This window comes from Myotis yumanensis, unplaced genomic scaffold (genome assembly GCF_028538775.1).
Source record: "Myotis yumanensis isolate MYYU_CA2020_CCGP unplaced genomic scaffold, mMyoYum1.0.hap1 SCAF_1, whole genome shotgun sequence".
Taxonomy (NCBI): domain Eukaryota; kingdom Metazoa; phylum Chordata; class Mammalia; order Chiroptera; family Vespertilionidae; genus Myotis; species Myotis yumanensis.
Genome location: NW_027223752.1, coordinates 231,985,408 through 232,003,732, shown reverse-complemented (window position 1 = coordinate 232,003,732; position 18,325 = coordinate 231,985,408). Strand labels below are relative to the sequence as shown.

The 18,325-nt window shown below is 42.0% G+C and overlaps 1 protein-coding gene across 9 annotated transcripts in view; it reads right to left on the bottom strand.

Moving 5' to 3' along the window:
* The window catches only part of LDB2 (LIM domain binding 2), a 338,452-nt gene that overhangs the window by 251,938 nt on the left and 68,189 nt on the right, over window positions 1-18,325 (bottom strand). The window lies entirely within an intron of this gene.

Below are 18,325 nucleotides of genomic sequence, written 5' to 3'. Positions count from 1 at the left end.
CCTCTTTAATGCCCCTCCATGTGCCCCACCCTCCTTGCTTTCAAGATATTGGCTAGGGTTTCAGAGTTCTGAAGCAGATATTCTGGGCTAGAGCCCTGGCTTTGCTGCTGGGCTGGGTGTCACTGGGTCTCTTACCTAACTCCTCTGTGCCTTAACTGTAAATAACTGCAGTATCTGCCTAATTAGGTTGATAACATCAATAGTTATTGAATGCATGTAAGTAGCTGAAACACATACTAAGCATTCAATCATGTTAGCTATCATCAGGTGACTTTGATGATCATTCAACCATTTTTTTACTTAAGAAAAATGACAATTTCATGATTCTACCTGTTATTAAAGTTCTCAGTTTTACTGAAGCCTAGTCTCTTCTCTTGATTTAATTTAACTCAAGCATCACCTTCTCCTAGAAGCCTTCATGATGTGATGCCCAGTCTGAGTTCAGCCCCTCATGCATTCATGTGCTCACTTACTCAATAGCATAGTATTGAGCATGAGCACCAAGTATCAAGCACTGGGAATTCATGGTGAGCAAGGTTGCTATGGTCCTGCCCTCAAAGAGATTAAATTCAGACAGAAGACAGTCAAACATGTACTGACGATCAATGGCCTAAAAGCCTCTCTGGGCAAGTGGAAGGCACTATGAAAAGACATACTTGAAAATAGGAGTTGAGGGCAGGAAAATCTTGGAACAAGAGACCTTTACTAAAAACCTTCAGAATGAGTAGAGATTGATCAGATGAAGAGGAGAAGAAAGCTTGTTCTAGAAACATCTAGACCACCGGTTCTCAACCTTCCTAATGCCATGACCCTTTAATACAGTTCCGCATGTTGTGGTGACCCCCAACCATAAAATTGTTTTCATTGCTACTTCATAACTGTAATTTTGCTACTTTTATGAATCGTAATGTAAATATCTGATATGCAGGATGTATTTTCATTGTTACAAATTGAACATAATTAAAGCATAGTGATTAATTACAAAAACAATATGTAATTATATATGTGTTTTCCGATGGTCTTAGGCGACACCTGTGAAAGGGTCGTTCGACCCCCAAAGGGGTTGCAACCCACAGGTTGAGAACCACTGATCTAGACATTTCTGTGAAGGTGCAGAAGTGAGAGAGTGACTGGGGAAGAGAAGGATGTTTGGTGTGGCTACAGAGAGAGAGGTTATTGGTGAGGGGGCAGTTAAAGAGGCCACAGGTAGCAGAGATTCAATCATAAAAGGCCTGTAAGTCATCCAGAGAAGTTTGGGCAAAATTTAAGGAGGCACTCACTCTCGGGGTCATTCGAGCACAAGATTGCAAAAGCCTCCTTAATATCTGCCCCCTGGGCACCTTGCTCATCTCATTCTAGTCCTATCCCTATTGGGCTTTATCCTGAGGCCAACAGGAAGCCCTTGAAGGAATGTCAAAAACAGAGAGATACCTCCCTAGCAGCATTTTAGAAGCTCATTATGGCTCAGCTTGGCTGACAGCTGGAGGGAAGCAAGGGGAGAGTAGAAATCTGGGGTAGTTATTCAGGCAGTGGGGGCTCCTCACATGGGTCCCCAGAACACACTGGCTCTCTCTCTAGCATATCACTATGATACTGATGTCTACTCATTCCTTTATTTGTTTATTTTCCACTGGATGCTGAGTCTCTTGAAAATTAGAGACCTAGAAGATTATCCTCCCACCCTACCCTCCAGATCAGTCCTGTGCCTAGTACAGAACAGAGAGTCAGCAAGTGGTGTGAGGTTATTGCTCTGTGGACAGACCAGCTTCTGCATCTATTTATAACCTTATTTCAGCATTTCTCTAGTGCATATTGTAAGATTCATTATTTTACCTTTTATAAAAATTATCCTTTGGCAGTTTATCATTCTTCTCTGGACAGTGAGCGTAAAAGGAAAGCTAAGTGGAGGTTGTGCCTAAGTCATTGCAGACATTCATGAAGTGGAATGGGCAGGATGGAGAGGACTAGAAGGAGGCACATTTCTAAAATGAAAACCTGCCCTTGGTGCTCTCTGTGGAGAACTCTCCTCAGACTGTGCATGCAGGACCCTGAGGACAAATTAAAATTCCCCATCCTGGGGACAGTGCTCCTTGTCTGCCCAAGAGTTTGCACATTCCAGGAACCTTCTTCCACCCCCGCCAAGGGGTGCACTTCAGCTCCGCCTTCCACTCTTAGTCTGGTTTAGATGGATGCCCGTCCTATGGGCCCCCATGAGCCCCTTGGGCTTCACAGACCATAGCACTTTTCTCATTGCATTGCAATTACTGCTTAATTGTCTGTAGCCTGCATTAGACTGCACTTTGTGAGGGCAGGGTCCAAAACTGGCTTTCGTTTGTTTACTTGTGCATTCCCAACTCCAAGCAGAGGGTGTTGGCTCTCAGGGAGGCCCCCCAAAACGTGCTGAATGAATAAATGGAACTGGGAGCATAAAAGGATCACTTATATACACATAGGAGAGGGAAGCTAAGGGCCTAAGGAACACAGAAGGAAGGCAAGCAGACTCACACCAGCTGCATTTTCTTAGAAAACCCCTTTGGGGGACAAATCTCTAAGCCACCTCCCTCCCCCAGGTCCCGATTCATTCTCCCCCAGTGATTTCCTTCCATCTACCTACACAGATCTAATTATATTATCCGAGGGCACCGTGTAGTAATTGTCAACACTCTTCATATGAAATTGAATTCTAAAATTGGACAGGTCCCCCTAAAATCTCACAATGTTTTATCACCCTTCTAGAAAAACAGAAGTTCCCTATTTTAAAAGAATACAGAAAGAATATGTTTTGAACTCCACCTACCTACATTGTGGGGGAGGAAGACAATCCATTTAGAAAAGGTGCTTCCGGAAAGAGGCAGATCCCAAATCCTCTCTAATGTGTTGCCCCATCACTACCTTCAATTACCAATTAAAAGCTCCCAGAGAAGTCCAGGATCCTGTAATGCCTCATTCCCCTAAGGCAGCCCGACTTCCAGCCCTCTCTTCAAAGTGTGCTCACTCTGAGGCTGTGGTTTCCATTTGTGGACTCGGTCCCTTTATAGAGCACACAGGTAAATTAGCGAGATGGTGTTTACTGCAGAGCTGGGTCTCAGCTGGCATTAAGGGTGGTGCTTACCTACCCCCCCCCCCCCCCCCCCCCCCCGCCCACTGCCCACACTGCCCTGAGCATCTCCACCACGGCCAGGCCCATTCCTCCCTGTGGACAAAGGGAGCTGAGACCAAGAGCTGCAGGCTCCATCCTACTTATGCTTCCAACCAGCCAGAGGGACAGCAGCCAAAACTGAAAGCTTTGTCTTCATCAGCTATTGTTTCTCGTCCCAGATATAAATGTACAAAGCCATCTGGCAAAAGACATTCCAGAGAAAGAGGTAAAGGCCAGGCTGGGGTGTGACCCTTCCTGAGGGAGAGCTCAGGGTAGTCACCTGTGTGGGTGGCCCAGGGCTGCTGGGTGGGTGACAAGGACAGAGCTGGGTGCATGCCCATGGCTCATCTTGCTGGACCACTGCATCCCACTCTCACTCTGATGTTCATCTTTCAGGAAACAAGTCAGATCTGTTTGAAGCGACACACTCAGGTATGAAAAGAATTCTAGAAAAGAACAAGAGCCAAAATATACCCACTGCTTAGCCCTGCGCCAAGCACTATGCTAAATGCTTTACAGGAATCTCTTATCTGCTCCTCACCAGGCTTATGCAGTGGTAACTGTTTCCATTCTCATTTGAGAAATGAAGAAGATGAATCTAGAAGGTGTCGTGAAAACTCCCTGAGGTCTTATAACAACATGGTGGCAGCAGTAGAATCCAAACAAATCAGACATCAGGGCTCAAACTCGGAACAATTAGGATGGATTTGTTTGAAAATTAGGTGCTAGGGTTTTTGTTCCTGCCATCTCATCTATCTCTTGACAATACTCTAAAGTACTATCTGATTCCCTCACAAAAAAATAAGGAGTGTAAGGAACTTGTCCCAGGCCAAGTTCCTTACAGCTTCGAAATGTTGGGTGGCTTTGATGATGTGTTTGTGTGGGCAGCTGCCAATGGAACAGAAGTGGGCATGGGGGGTGTGCAGGGGGGAGCAGAGGGGCGGGCTCCCAACTCTAGGACTGATGGAAGAGGCTCTGAGTGGCAATGTTAGCTCCTGACTACCAGGGCACTGATCTCAGGCCACAGTTTTTAAGAGAAAATGCCTCCAGGCTAAAACGTGAAATAGGAACCCTTTGTTATCTGAGTTCTCACACCGAGTCTTAGGATGGTCATCAGACCCAGAAGTCTCCTTCTCACTGGCTCTGAGAATAAATAGGTTTTGCATCTCGTGCTTACAGGAAAGACTTTATAGGGCTGCTGTCCTAGGGAGGTTACTTGAAGCAGCTATGACGCACTCTATAGGCCTCCCTGTTGATATGATATACAGGAGTTGCATTGGGCAAATGTCATTTCGTTTTGATTTGATTTAGAAATCACTGACCCCATTTTGTTGGTCCCTTCCATTGTTTACAAGTCTCCTATCCCTTTTTCAGTTTAAAAGTCCCCAAGCTTACATCAAGTCATTGACTCAAATGACTGAATTCATCAATTTCTTGGGAACCAGGAAACTATTACTATTCTTAGTAACTTAGGGGGATGCTGACTTCTGATGAAAGCTACAATATTAGAAACACTTTGTAAGAGTATTTGGGGGAGGAGAGCAAGTGTAAACCATTTTTAAAAAACAGTTCAGAGTTTAAATTATAAAGGAGGGTTTGAACTCAGGACAAAGTTTGCTCTTATTTTAAAATTAAATCTAATCAAAGCAGCACCCATGCCGTTAGGTGTGTGAACTCACCAAATGGTTAATAACTGAGGAGAAAGAAAATGAATATGTATCAGTTTCACATATAACCAACAATTTTCAACCACACAATCACGAGAAATAGAACAAAAGGAGTAAGAATTGGGTTGAAGTAAGAAAATCTGGGTTATAACTCTATGCTTATTTCTTATTGTTGCCTAACCTCCCTGCATCTTGATTTCCTCACCTGTAAAGTGGAAATAATCATACCTTTTTTATGTTTGTTCATGTACTAAATGAGATAAAGGGAGCAATTAATTTAGCACAGTTTGGGCACATTGTTGATGTAGATTGATTGATATTGATTATAAATATGCACATGCTACGCCGAAACCGGTTTGGCTCAGTGGATAGAGCGTCGGCCTGCGGACTGAAAGGTCCCAGGTTCGATTCCGGTCAAGGGCATGTACCTGGGTTGCGGGCACATCCCCAGTGGGAGATGTGCAGGAGGCAGCTGGTCGATGTTTCTCTCTCATCGATGTTTCTAACTCTCTATCTCTCTCTCCCTTCCTCTCTGTAAAAAATCAATAAAATATATTTAAAAAAAAAAAATATGCACATGCTACTCTATTGTTTCATTTATGCAATACAAGCAGTGGTTGGTCTCTAATGAAGTATGTTCCTGACAAAGAAGGGTGATTCTCACTTGTCTTGCAGGTGATGTACAGACACGGCCTGCCAAGCAGAGCAGAGGGAGGCAACAGGAATTACCGAGGACCAGGGGCTACTGGAGGTTCAGTGGAAGCTGGGCAGCCTCTACTCAGCCCCAGGCAATTGCTGCTGTGTGAGAGGGAAGCCAGGTATTGGTGAGCTTTCTTTTTTGTTTTATTTTATTTTATTTGTTGTTTACTTTATTTTATTTATTGTTTTTCTCTTTGTTTAGGAACTATAAAACTGGATTATTAGCTAGCTTGGGCTACCCTAACTAAATACCACAAACTGGGTGGATAATCATAAGTTCATTTTCTCTAGTTCTGAAAGCTGAAAGTCCATGATCAGGGTGCCCACTTAATCTCATTCTGGTGAGAGCCTCCTTCCTGGCTTGCAGATACTGCTTCTCCCTGTGTCCTGGCCAGTGAGGGGGACTCTCTCGTGTTTCTTCTATAAGAACACTCATCCTATCATGAGGGCCTCACCCTCATGACCTCATCTCACCCTAATTATCTCCCAAAGGCCCATCTCTCAATACCATCCCATTGGGGTTAGGACTTCAACATATGAATTTCGGGGGAGGACAGGGGCAAACAGTTTTTATACCACTGCATTCAAATATTTTAAATGCTGGGTAAGCCAACAAAACTCACTCTGTATCACCCAGCTTCATCATATTTTATCGCTTTAAAATCACAACACATACTTTATAAATTCTGTCAAATGCTTATGCGGGGGTCCACCCTCTCCTGAGGGTGGTGGTGGGGTGGGGGGGGGGGGGGGAGAATAATGTACAGAACCATGAGCAGCTTGCTGGATTGGAGTGGAGAGGAAATCCAGGGCATGGAGACGGGTGACATGAGGCTGTTGGGTACAGGGTAAGGCTGCAGTCTGTGACCAATTTGATTCAAGCCAATGCAAGAGGCAGTTGGGAACCACTGCCTAGCTCTCAGGAGGGAAAATGCTATGATAGCAATTACAGCAACTAACGATGATTCCTCTGACTGTACGTAGAACCGAGGAGGGCAGGAAAAGCCTGCAGAGAGAAAAGGCAAGTGGAGCCCAGTGCCACGCAGTATCCTTAGGACTGTGCCAGGGGGAGACATTATTCCGTGGCTTTGCTTATGCTGATTTTTGGGGTGGGAATTGTCCTCCTCCTGCTCACACTCTCTCTCTTCCCTGCCTGACAACCTGCGTCAACCGCAGTGTCATTATGAAGAGTCACAATCTCTGTGAAGCTTTCAAGGTGGTTATTACTGATATCATCCCACTTCTCCAACCCTGACTCTGTGATCGGTTTTATGGAGTAACGCTCATTGTAACCCTATGCAGGAGGAGGGGTTTATCACCCACCTTTGCCAGGATAAGAAAATGAGTCTTAGTGAAGAAAAGCAGTTCTCCCAACATTCCCCAGCTACACACTGACCTGGCCACAACTTGGACCCAATCTGTCTGATTCAGTTCCTCAGCAGCCATGCTACTTGCCTTGACTCCTATATTTTTGGCCCAAATTAGTCCCTCCCCTCTCTGGCTTAAAGAGCACTTGCTCCTGCCTCTGTTGGAGCACTTACTGCAGACAATAATGACCTGATGCCACATCTCTCTCCCCGCTTGAGGCTGAGAACTCCTTGAGGACAAAGACCAGGGCATCTTCACCTTTGTGTCTTCCATAGCTCAGTGCCCACGATAGGCACGCCATACGTGGCAGATGAATGTATGAATGACTGCCCATCAGGATGGTCTGAGTTCAGTGTGGGGGCAACTGGACCCTGGCCATCTGGGAAGCTGCCCTGCCTTTAAAGAAGACGACTGTGACTGAGGAACTGCTTTAGGGATGATTTTGTTCCCACATATCTGAAAACTCCTTTTGCAGATTTCATTAGGACTCAGATAAGTCTTGAATCTGAATTCTGGATCCTCGAGGCCAATGGAATACCTTCAAGAATCTTACACAGATTTTGGGACTGATAGCTGTTTGATGTTGAGAGGAAGTTTTCCCAGCTCCTTCCTTTACCTGTTATGTCTCTAAAGATAAGCTACTTAACCTCTCATTGTCCCCACTTTCTCCTGTACATATTAGTGCTAATAACAGGATCTGTCTCATAGCATTGCTTGGAAGATTAAATGAGTTCATAAATGAAAAGTAAACTTAACAAAATTCTATATACGTGTTAGCTATTATTAGTAGTATTCTATTTCAAATCTCCCTGGTAGAAAAAGTCATGGATTGGGAGTTAAGAAAACTGCTTTTTGGCCTAGACCAGTCCCAAACTGGTGGTACATTGATAAGTCTCTCTTACATGTGGCTGTGGCCCTGTTTTAAATTATCACCCCTAAAATATAAGCCTAAACATGTGTCATTTCATCATCCCATCTGTAGAATGGGTTGTATATTCCTGTCTTGTGTACTTCACAAGGTTAAAACAATATGTGATCATGCCTTAAAATATGTTAACAGGTATGGTCTCACCACTAGTAGTATATTCCCAAAGTGGAGTATTTGAAGAGCCATATGGCCTTAATTAATCATTAATAACCAAAGCAACCTTCTAACCAGGAATAAAGCTGGGTGTTAAAAGCAGTCTGTATACAAGGAAGAATGAGTGTGTCAGAAACAGACTGTGCCTTCTGCAAGGATGTGAAGCATGTTGTCACTCATCCTTTCCTCCCTTCATACATCGTCCCCTTTCTTCTTCCTTTCTTACTATTCCAGCCTCACCTAGAATAAATTTCCCAGAGGAATAGGAGCTATTGGTGAATCACAAAAGATTATTGGCTTCTCACAGCTAATGAGCTATTTCATTTGCTACACTGCAGACAACCCATCAGATCTTTCATCCGCATTCTCATGGCCAAGTGAGCTGTGGAGAAACACACACCCGCCCCCACTGGTGATCTCTTCCAATGCTGTGTTTGTAGAAACCACGATGGCCAAAAACCAAGACAAAGATCAGTGTCCTCTTTCCCCACAGCCTTGGTTCACCTGTGTCCTTCCAAGTAATCATTTATCGGGCAGCCCGACTCATGAGAAATTGAAAAGACTTTAAACCATGGTGAATATCTAATGACTACTTAGGAAGCAGAACAATGGGGAACTTTCCTCCTGATTTTAACTATTTAAGTTCACCTACACAAGGTGAAGGTATGCTTTTTCTAAAGCATTTTACCTTCTTCCAATTCCATATGGCAAGGGAGTTTCTATGCTTATAAAAAAAAAAGTGTTAGAAGCCTTTAAACAGTAAATATAGTTTGTATAATCATTAAAGAAATTAATGAACAAAAAGATTAAGAAGGAGAAGGAAAGAGAAGAAAAGTGAAGAGAGGGTGGGAGGGAGGGGAGAAAAGAAAACAAACAAAAAAAACCCTCAACAATCCTAAAGTTAGCAGATATCTCTTTCTCATCTAAAGATGTGCCCCTCTGGAAAACTCTGGGATCTTTAATTACAGCAAAATGCCAGCAGAAACTTCTCTTTGTCTTTGGATCTCAAATGCGACTCTGGATAGAGCTCCCCAAGAGAGCGATAGATATAATTTTATTAGTTTCAGCAAGACACAGACATGGCTGTTCAGCAAAGATTTTTATAAGAGGCAGAGAGAAGGCGGCTAGCAAGAAAGCCCTGGGACAAATAGAACTGCAGGCAGGTTTTACTAATGAGCAGTGGAACCTGGAAGCCTGAAAGTTTAGTGCAGTCACCTCTTTTGAGATTGTATATTTTTTAAAAAGAGAGGAAAACGTGAGATGATTATGAACTCTTTGCTTTTCCACATCCCCTAAAACTGCTTAATTGCTGCTGATAGAACTTTCAAAGGAGAGACTTAAGAAACAGTTTTGATGTAGCGACTTTTCTGTCAAAAGCAGAGGTCCATGGAAGCCCATGGAAATAAAAATTATTTAGGGGGTCTTACCAGTGAGATTAGCAATGAAAGGAAAACCTGCATAAATTCTGCTAGTTTAGGGCTGGTGGACTGTCTCCCCCATTTGCTAGCAAACATTGTGATGTATCAAAACAGCATATTTTTCAAATCTGTATCCCATACATTGAATACCACAGCAAATTTGGGCTCCCCTTGAGTAGAGTAGGGCTATCACTAGGAGGTAGCCTGCCTCAGACTACATTGACAAATCTCGTTTTGAATCTCATGGCCCTGTTTTAAGGTCTTAGACTATAAGCTTAAGAAATAAGTGTCACTTCCAGATCAGGGTCTTAAGAAATGGGTACGTTTCTCTTTCTCTCTTATTTTTTTCCTACTTTTTCAGGCTGAACCAAGATCACTCAGACACTAGAGGATGTAGGAGCCACAAATGGAAGGAGCTTGGGTCCCTGAATCACCATGTAGAGGACAGTCACTCACTGTCTGGAAACAGCTACACTGAACCACATATTACATGGCAGATATCAACATTTTGAGGTTACAGCAGCTATCCTTAACTAATTCACTGTTGTTGTATGTAGGCTTAAATTGTGGATATTTTTGCTTAGCATGAAGGTTTAATTCAGCTTAAATAATAAAACAATGTAAAACAAACCTGTTCAACAAACAGATATTACATGCCTTTGCTAAAAGCTGTCGAAGAATAAGGCGAGAAATTGCTGGGAGGGTCTCAAGCTCTCTTTGAGACAGGAGTTGAATATCAGGCAGGCACAGGCAGAAATGGCCATGGAGTGAGACCTTTAACTCCCCACTGCACTTTTGAAGGTTGTTGCATCATCAGGACTATCAGTGAGTGGGTCTCTCTCCCTCAGAAGGGATTTACAAAGATTCTTTGAGCAAAGGACTTTAATCAAGATCAGTACCTCCAGGTACAGTGGCTATAAGCCTAGCACCTAATCCATGGCAGTTCTCCTGCTTTGGGAAATGATTTTAAACCTCTGCTGGCCCATAAAAAATTTTTTAAAAAGACTACATGGGAATTACTGATAAACTGGTATTGATTTTCCCAGATCACCCTTGTCAAAAAGATTTATTGATGTGTCAATGTGTGTTGTCGGAGGATCATAGCACGACAGCTTTGAAGGATTTATAAGAAATCTATGGGCTTTAATACACTCGCAGGTAAATAACTAACAAGTACTGAACGTATTGATTCTTGTCATGTGGTCAATGCAATCTTTAGCCCACTAATTGTCAGTATTGACAAACAGTTCATGAACTAAATGAGCAGCTGGACATCTGCTCAGAGTGGAATGTTTCCAAATGGCATTTGCCTGTCTGTGCTCAGCCTAATGCTCATGGAGCAGCCTTGCAGGTAAATGGGCTCTAGGGAGAGAAAAACACGTGGTAATTAACTCTCCCTCACTGTCAAATGTCGCTTTAAGAAGGGAGAGGAGAGGAGGAGGGAGTCTGTTCACAGTGCACAAAGCTGGAACCCGGGTCCACGACCCAAGTACAGTGATATCCCTTAAGGCACCTCTCTAATGCCTCTTCCTAGAAAAACCTTCCAAAATCACACCCCACACAGGGTTTCTAGCACTTCAAACCCTATGCCCTTCCCTGGCAATTAATCGCACGATACCTTTGTTGAACTTTATGTATTTACCTATGTATATTGTGTACATATTGTGTTATGACTAAATCTTAGCTTTTCAGTTGTATATGAGCTTTTTAAATTTGGGGGGAAGATGCAGGATCTCATTATGAATTTTATTGAGAAGATAATAAAGTTATTAATAGTCTTCCTAGGAAGGTTTACAATCAAATTTGAAAAGGGGTTTTGAGGGGTCACTGAAGATCTAGGAGTCCATGAACCCCCATAACAGATGCAATCAAACCCAGGTTCAATTTCAGTCCACTACCTCCCAGATGTCTGACCTCAAGTAAGTTTCTCAATCTGTCAGTCTACCTATTCTTTTTTTTAAAAAATATATTTTATTGATTTTTTTACAGAGAGGAAGGGAGAGGGATAGAGAGCCAGAAACATCGATGAGAGAGAAACATCGACCAGCTGCCTCCTGCATACCCCCTACTAGGGATGTGCCTGCAACCAAGGTACATGCCCTTGACTGGAATCGAACCTGGGACCCTTCAGTCCACAGGCCGACGCTCTATCCACTGAGCCAAACTGGTCAGGGCAGTCTACCCATTCTTAACACAAGAATAATCAGTTATAGAACAGGTGTGTTCTAAAGATTAAGCGAAATGATTCATGCACATAGTACCTATTCTAAAAACTCTTCAATATCATTCAATATTTCTGAATTTATTTCTTCTTTTGTGTTGCAAACACTTGTTGAGCACTAGTGAGAAGTCACGTATGGAGCCACTGTTATATCCCACAGTCAATCCATCCAAATCAAGAGTCCTTGCTTCCCATAGTTGCTCAGTTAATGCTTTTTAATAGACTGATTAGAATGTGTACCACTGAACAGAACAGTCTTTAAATCATTCTACTATATTATTTTAATCAAGCATTCAAATATTGCTACTGACTAAACTCTTTAATACTATATTACAAGCCTTCATTTTATACTCATTAAACTGGAAATTAATCTCTTCAAAAAAGGGTATGTATCATACCATATTTTCTATAATGATCATCCAATCTATTTGTACTGTGGAATTGTATCATATTTTAAATACAGTTTACCCATCTCAAAATATACACTTGCTCCATCTTAAATATATAAATTTAATTTAACAGAATAAGCATCTATCTATATAAAAGCCTAAGCTACCATTGCAACCGAACGGACGACTGAAAAGGCTGCATGGGGCGACCAGGCTGGCAGGGGGTTAGTGAGGGGCAACCACATTACTGAACAAGCAGGCTGTTGTAGGGTGACCAGGCTGGTCGGGGGGGCGGGGGGGGGGGGGGGGGGGTTAGTGAGGGGCGACCAAACGACTGAGCAGCAGGCTGTGTGGGGCCACCAGGCCGGCAGAGAGGGGCAGTGAGGGTCGACCAAACGACCAAACAGAAGGCTGCATGGGGCAATCAGGCTAGCAGGAGTGGTTGTTGGGGGTGATCAGGCCGGCAGGCAGAGGCAGTTAGGGGTGATCAGGCTGGCAGGGGGGCAGTTAGGAGCGATCAGGCAGGCAGGCAGGTGAGTGGTTAGGAGCCAGCAGTCCAGGATTGTGAGAAGGATGTCCGACTGCTGGTTTAGGCCCGATCCCTAGGATCGGGCCTAAACCTGCAGTCGGACATCCTCCAAGGGGTGCCGATTGAAGAGGGTGCAGGCTGGGCTGAGAGGACCCTCCCCTCCCTCCCCCACCCCCCATGCACGAATTTCAAGCACCAGGCCTCTAGTTTCATTTATATTATAATATAAACACATCAACTTGGACTTAGATCTGCTACAAAACATTTTGCTCTCCATTGGGGAAGAGTGTTATGGAAATGCAATTAGTAAATATAGGGGAAAAGAGGGAAACCAGTATATGCACAGGTATAGTTGTTCTTTGAAGGTGCTTTTGTAAACTTGGCAGACTGACACAAAGAATATTATATTATTCTAGTCAACAAGCTTATTAAAGCTCATTCATAGGCTTACTAATTCTTTTCATCAATTTTTTTCTGGGCTCCCAATTCTGCCTTTGTCTTTATTCTACTAGTGGGGAAGTTTGGGATTAGCACAAATACTCTTAAACTTTACCACCTGGATGAAGTCTCCTGTCCCATCTTTTCTAATTTCTCCCCGTACTTTCTGATAATTGAAGTGTAGCACGTTGCATTAGCCAAGCCAGAGAGCCCCTGGGTCTGGAGATAATGACCGACCCTTCGTTGTCAGAGATGTCGCTTCTTAAGGAAGTGATATCCTGTCTGATCTCACAAATGTCTCCAGTGTCCAATTATCACCAGCCATTTGGGTGAGTGACAAGAAATCAAGGGGAAATTCTTTGCGGATCACTTTCTCTCCCTCTCTCCTTTCCCTTTTCTCTTCACACAGGAAGGGCTCCTTATTATGGGCTAAGAAGCATGGGCATTAACTCTGTGGTTGCAGTTTCACTTTTAACATAGGACAGCTTGTTTTGTTCCCCCAAATCCAAATTTGATCATCTGCCCACCGAGAGAATTATAGCTATTTTTTGATCCATGGTTTAATCTCTTGAATCTCTAGGGCTCTGAAAAATGATAAATACTTAAGACTAGAATAAATAAACATATGTTTATAAAATTGGGAGGAAAAAACTTAAAGAGTAACTATTCTGAAATCTTTGGCTTTGAAAATAAGTTGATGGTGTATGAGGATTAGAAAGATGAATTAAAGAGAAGGAGAGCATAAAATACTGTGATATTTCATACTTCATTATTATGAAAATGCATGACAATAATTGCATTCACCAGACGCTTTCTTCCAGGGAACACTAAATATTATGCCAACATTTCCTCATTAATCTTCTTCATACTCTTGCAAGATGGTTAAGAAACAAAATTAACATTCCAACTTTACCAATGGGATGCAGAGTATAAAATGAGACGTTGGTGACAGATACTTCTGATTCTTTGCTATGCCTCAGTTTATTCATTTGTGTAGTAAGAATACTCATGGTACTTAACACACAGGGTTACTGTGGGGAGTAAGTGAGTAGGGATTCAGAAAGAGGCATCAAAGAGATCCCAACACAAACTGAACACAGGAAATGTGTGAGGACATCATTATGACTATCAGAATCCACGAAGCAAGACAAAGAAAGTCACCTTCACATGTCCTCTGGAACCCCAGCTCCCCAGAGAGAAAGAAACCTCTCACTGCATTCAGCAAACACCTACCCATCTCCCATGATGTTCACTGGTCCCCAACTCTCCCCAGCCTGATTCTCATCCTCCGAGAAGCCCCTGTAATCCTCCAATAAATTATCTTCTTCAGTTAACAAGAGTCACATTCTGTTTCTTGCGACTTAAGAGCCCAAACTGGTGTCACACTCCTACCCCTTTGTTTCTTGTTCATTCCATCAGCAAACACATTGAGAAGTTATCGAGTGCCAGCTGCCATGCTACCAACTGAGGTTTAAAATGTAATCAGAATGAAAAAAAAATGTAAGCACTTAAGAGAGTTAAATGGGGAGTGGGGAGGATATATATATATATATATTCTGAGTGGCCAGATTATTATGACCACCTGACGTTTGTAGACAAATTAGCTATAATTTCGTGCTGCCGTTGCTAGAGGGCCACACCATTATAAACGTCTGAATAGCACAACATACCTAAGTATTGTTGCTGATCAAGTTCATCCTATCATGTTGATGGCGTATCCCAATGGAGATGGCTTCTTCCAACAAGACAATGCGCCATGCCACGGTGCTCGTATTGTGCAGGAGTGGTTTTAAGAACATTAGGTGGCCCCCACGATCACCAGATCTCAATCCAATTGAGCATTTGTGGGACGAAGTTAAAAGAGCCATCAGGCAGCTGGTTCCTCAACTATCAAATCTCACAGAACTGGACAGTGCTATTCATCAGGCATGGTGTCAGATTCCTCGCATCACCTTTCAACATCTCGTGGAGTCAATGCCAAGAAGAATCGCCACAGTATTGAAGGCAAAAGGTGGCCCAACGAAGTACTGATGGGGTGGTCATAATAATCTGGCCACTCAGTATGTGTGTGTGTGTGTGTGTGTGTGTGTGTATGTGTGTGTGTGTGTCTGTGTATATAGATATATCTATATCTATATCTATATCTATATATCTCAAATGATGGGCATGAGAAAACTGGCAGGTCAAAGCCAACTAGAGAGAGGACAAAAGCTTCCTGCAGAAGGTGGGTCTTCATCTGGGTCTTGGTGAGATCTGCAACCCATTCAAGCATGCAGAATCCAATAATGGGGAGAAAAAATTTGCTCTATTCAAAAGCAAATTTATTTTTCTTCTAAGAAGCAGTGACTGATTTATGAAAAAGAAGAGCATTTGGGGAAATACAATTCTATATATTCTGATTATGCAAATGTACTACTTAGCATTTGTTCACATCAAGCCTAAACATTATCACAGAGTAGAAGAACATGAACTTTAATGAACATTTTTAATTGCAAGTCCAAAGCAAGGTATTGTGGTTTTCATTGCATTCATCAGATTTATCACTGGGATGACAGTGTAAAAGCCTGCTGCATTTAGAACCAGGTTTTCTGACTGAAAGCTATAATGATGCTATATTGCTCAGTACCCTGACTAGACCAAACACTTCAGTTTCCATAAGGCCCTCTAAACTATCCTTGACACTAGTGACATCACAAGGGTGTGTGTCTGTTGAGGAAGCATAGAAGAGCCTCCTTTCATTGTTTCTCCTGGATTCAAAAGGGTTTACACTATCCAAAATATTCTACTGGGGTCTTAAGTACCCCTGAATTTTTGTTGGCATTCAATAAAATAAATGTAAAGCATTTCTATCTGAGGTTATATGGAATTATTGAAATCCATACCCCTTCCAAAAAAAATCCTCTCTTTTTTCCAAAGCCTGTTTTGTAAAATCTCTTACCACAAGGCTTTGTGCAGGCTATAGCTTCTATCTAAGCTGCTCTCCCCTGTCTTCTCTTCCTACCTATGTAACCCATTCCTCAAGCCTCAAGTCAAGCATCATTTGTTTTAGAGAAGAACTTCTTAAGGCAGCTCCTCAATACTAGATCCCCTGTTGCCCCTCTCACAGTTCACCCTGCTTTTTCCTTGTAAGGTAGTGGTTCTCAACCTTGGCTGCACATTAGAATCACCTGGGAATCTTTTTAAAATCCTGATTTCCAGGGAGGCCCAGAAATCAGGATTTTAAAAAGATTCCCAGGTGATTCTAATGTGCAGCCAAGGTTGAGAACCACTGTTGTAAGGTGACAAAGTTATGACAGTATATTGGCACAAGTATCTGATTGAAGATTCCCCCCACCAATCTGACTGTAATCTTTGGAAGAGCAGTGACTTCAGGTTATTTTCCTTATATCAGCTTCCCTGAGTGACCAGATAAATAAACACATACATAGTTCTATTATATTTGGCTTAAAATCCTGTTACTTCCAGAGACAATGCAAATGCCCTATATGTGATGTCAATGAAATTTGTCTTCCTATACTCAATGTTATTTTTCCCGGGTTCAAAATTGTTGTTTTTTCATGGATCACTTTTCTTTCATTACATCTTGATTTTTAATTCTCATTCTCTTTGATGACAGCTTGTAACTCATCCTGTTTGCTTTTTTTTTTTTTTTTTTTTTTTTTTGTCCTTCACAAGAAAGAAAGGAAGAGCCAAATCTGGTTTTCAAATATACAAACTCTTGTGGGTTTCTATTTTCTTTCCCTTTATATACATAGTCTACATAGTCTCAGTTTCTAATGTATGCCCCTACTTTCTACATCTTCTGTTTACATGCCCATATGACACACATCAGCACACATGGAAGCTTTCACTCCCCCGTCTGTATGGCATCTGCAACCTGTACATACAATATTCTTGCACCCATCACCCTGTGTTATTTTTATTGGTTTCAGTCTGCATTGCCTGTAGGACTGTGAGGTCTTTATGGGAGGAACAGGCCTTATTTGCTTAGGAGTTCTCATTTTTTAGTACAGTGCCTTGCCTGTCATGTTACAAACCTTCTTCGGTAAATACTTGTTCAACTGAAATGCTTCAAGTGATTTTTTGCAAAGGATTGGTACAGCGACAGATCCAATTCCAAGTCTTGAACTTGCCTGCATTTCATCTTCCTGTTTCATTTTCCTCCCAGCTCGCCTTCCAACTGTCTCCTGATATAGAGATGTAATCCCTGTTTCTCTTGTCTTCTACATGATTTGATGTCACAAATATGATTAATGTGCTGCTGAACCTCATGCCCACATCACTAATAACAATGTTAAAAACAGTGTACCTGTGACTAAATGCCTCTCCAGCAAATGTCAGGTCTCTCTACTCCTTCTTTATGATCCCTTATCTCTTTTAGGGTCCATGGGGAGATCCTTTCTAAGGACAATTTAAATTATTTTGCAAGTCAGATTTCCAGAGACTTACAGACCCAGAACAAAGGCCTGTTGGCAACCCAAAAGCAGGAAAACCTGATCCCCTGAATAGTAGGGCCCCCTCTCTGCACCTTTGTCTTCCCAATTGGGCCAGATTAGTATTTCCAAATAATGTGTCTTTAAATCAATGTATAAAGGCAAAAGTAACCTCGTTTAAATGAAGTGGCATAAAATAAAAAGTAGAATATATCTTATACAAGGAGGGGGCTCACTGTGAACCTTTAGTGTTAGTTGTGCCTGCCTATTTTCCCATGTGTGTTTGCATGTGTGTGTATGTGTGTGTGTGTGTATTAGATCATACAAAAAAAAGTATTTCTACTGTAGATAGAACAGTCTTAACCTTTTATGATTCCTCTCAGACCAAAAAGATATGATTTTGGGAATGTCATAATTTCAACCATAATTTTGTATAAAACAGAGGCTAAAATCTAACTTGCTTTGAACAAGACCCTGAATAAAATTACTATTTGCTATACTATTCTTGACATATTTATCAGCTCATATATTATTATTCAAACTCAAAAAAAAAACATTCTCCACTTTCGGTCCAATTTTTATTTTTTTAAAAATCTCTTCCCAGCACCCAACCTTCAACCCTCAGAACAAAAATCTCTGCACAGCAAGTGTTCCCAAGCATCAGCTCAGATATTCTGTGTTCATTTCAAGCATTATTTTTAAAGGAAATTTTACTGCCTCCAAAGTATTAAGACCATCCTTCTAATTTGGGATATAACATGCACAATTCACTTTTTATAAAATATAAAGTCTAGAAATTAAACTTCAAGAGAATATTTCAAAACACATGTGTGAGCAATATCATATCAATGCTAAATTAATTCAGAGGATACAATCTGCAAAATTAAAGAAGTGATTTAGGGATACAAGTGTCGGATTTGGGGGCTGGGTGAAGTGAATGAAC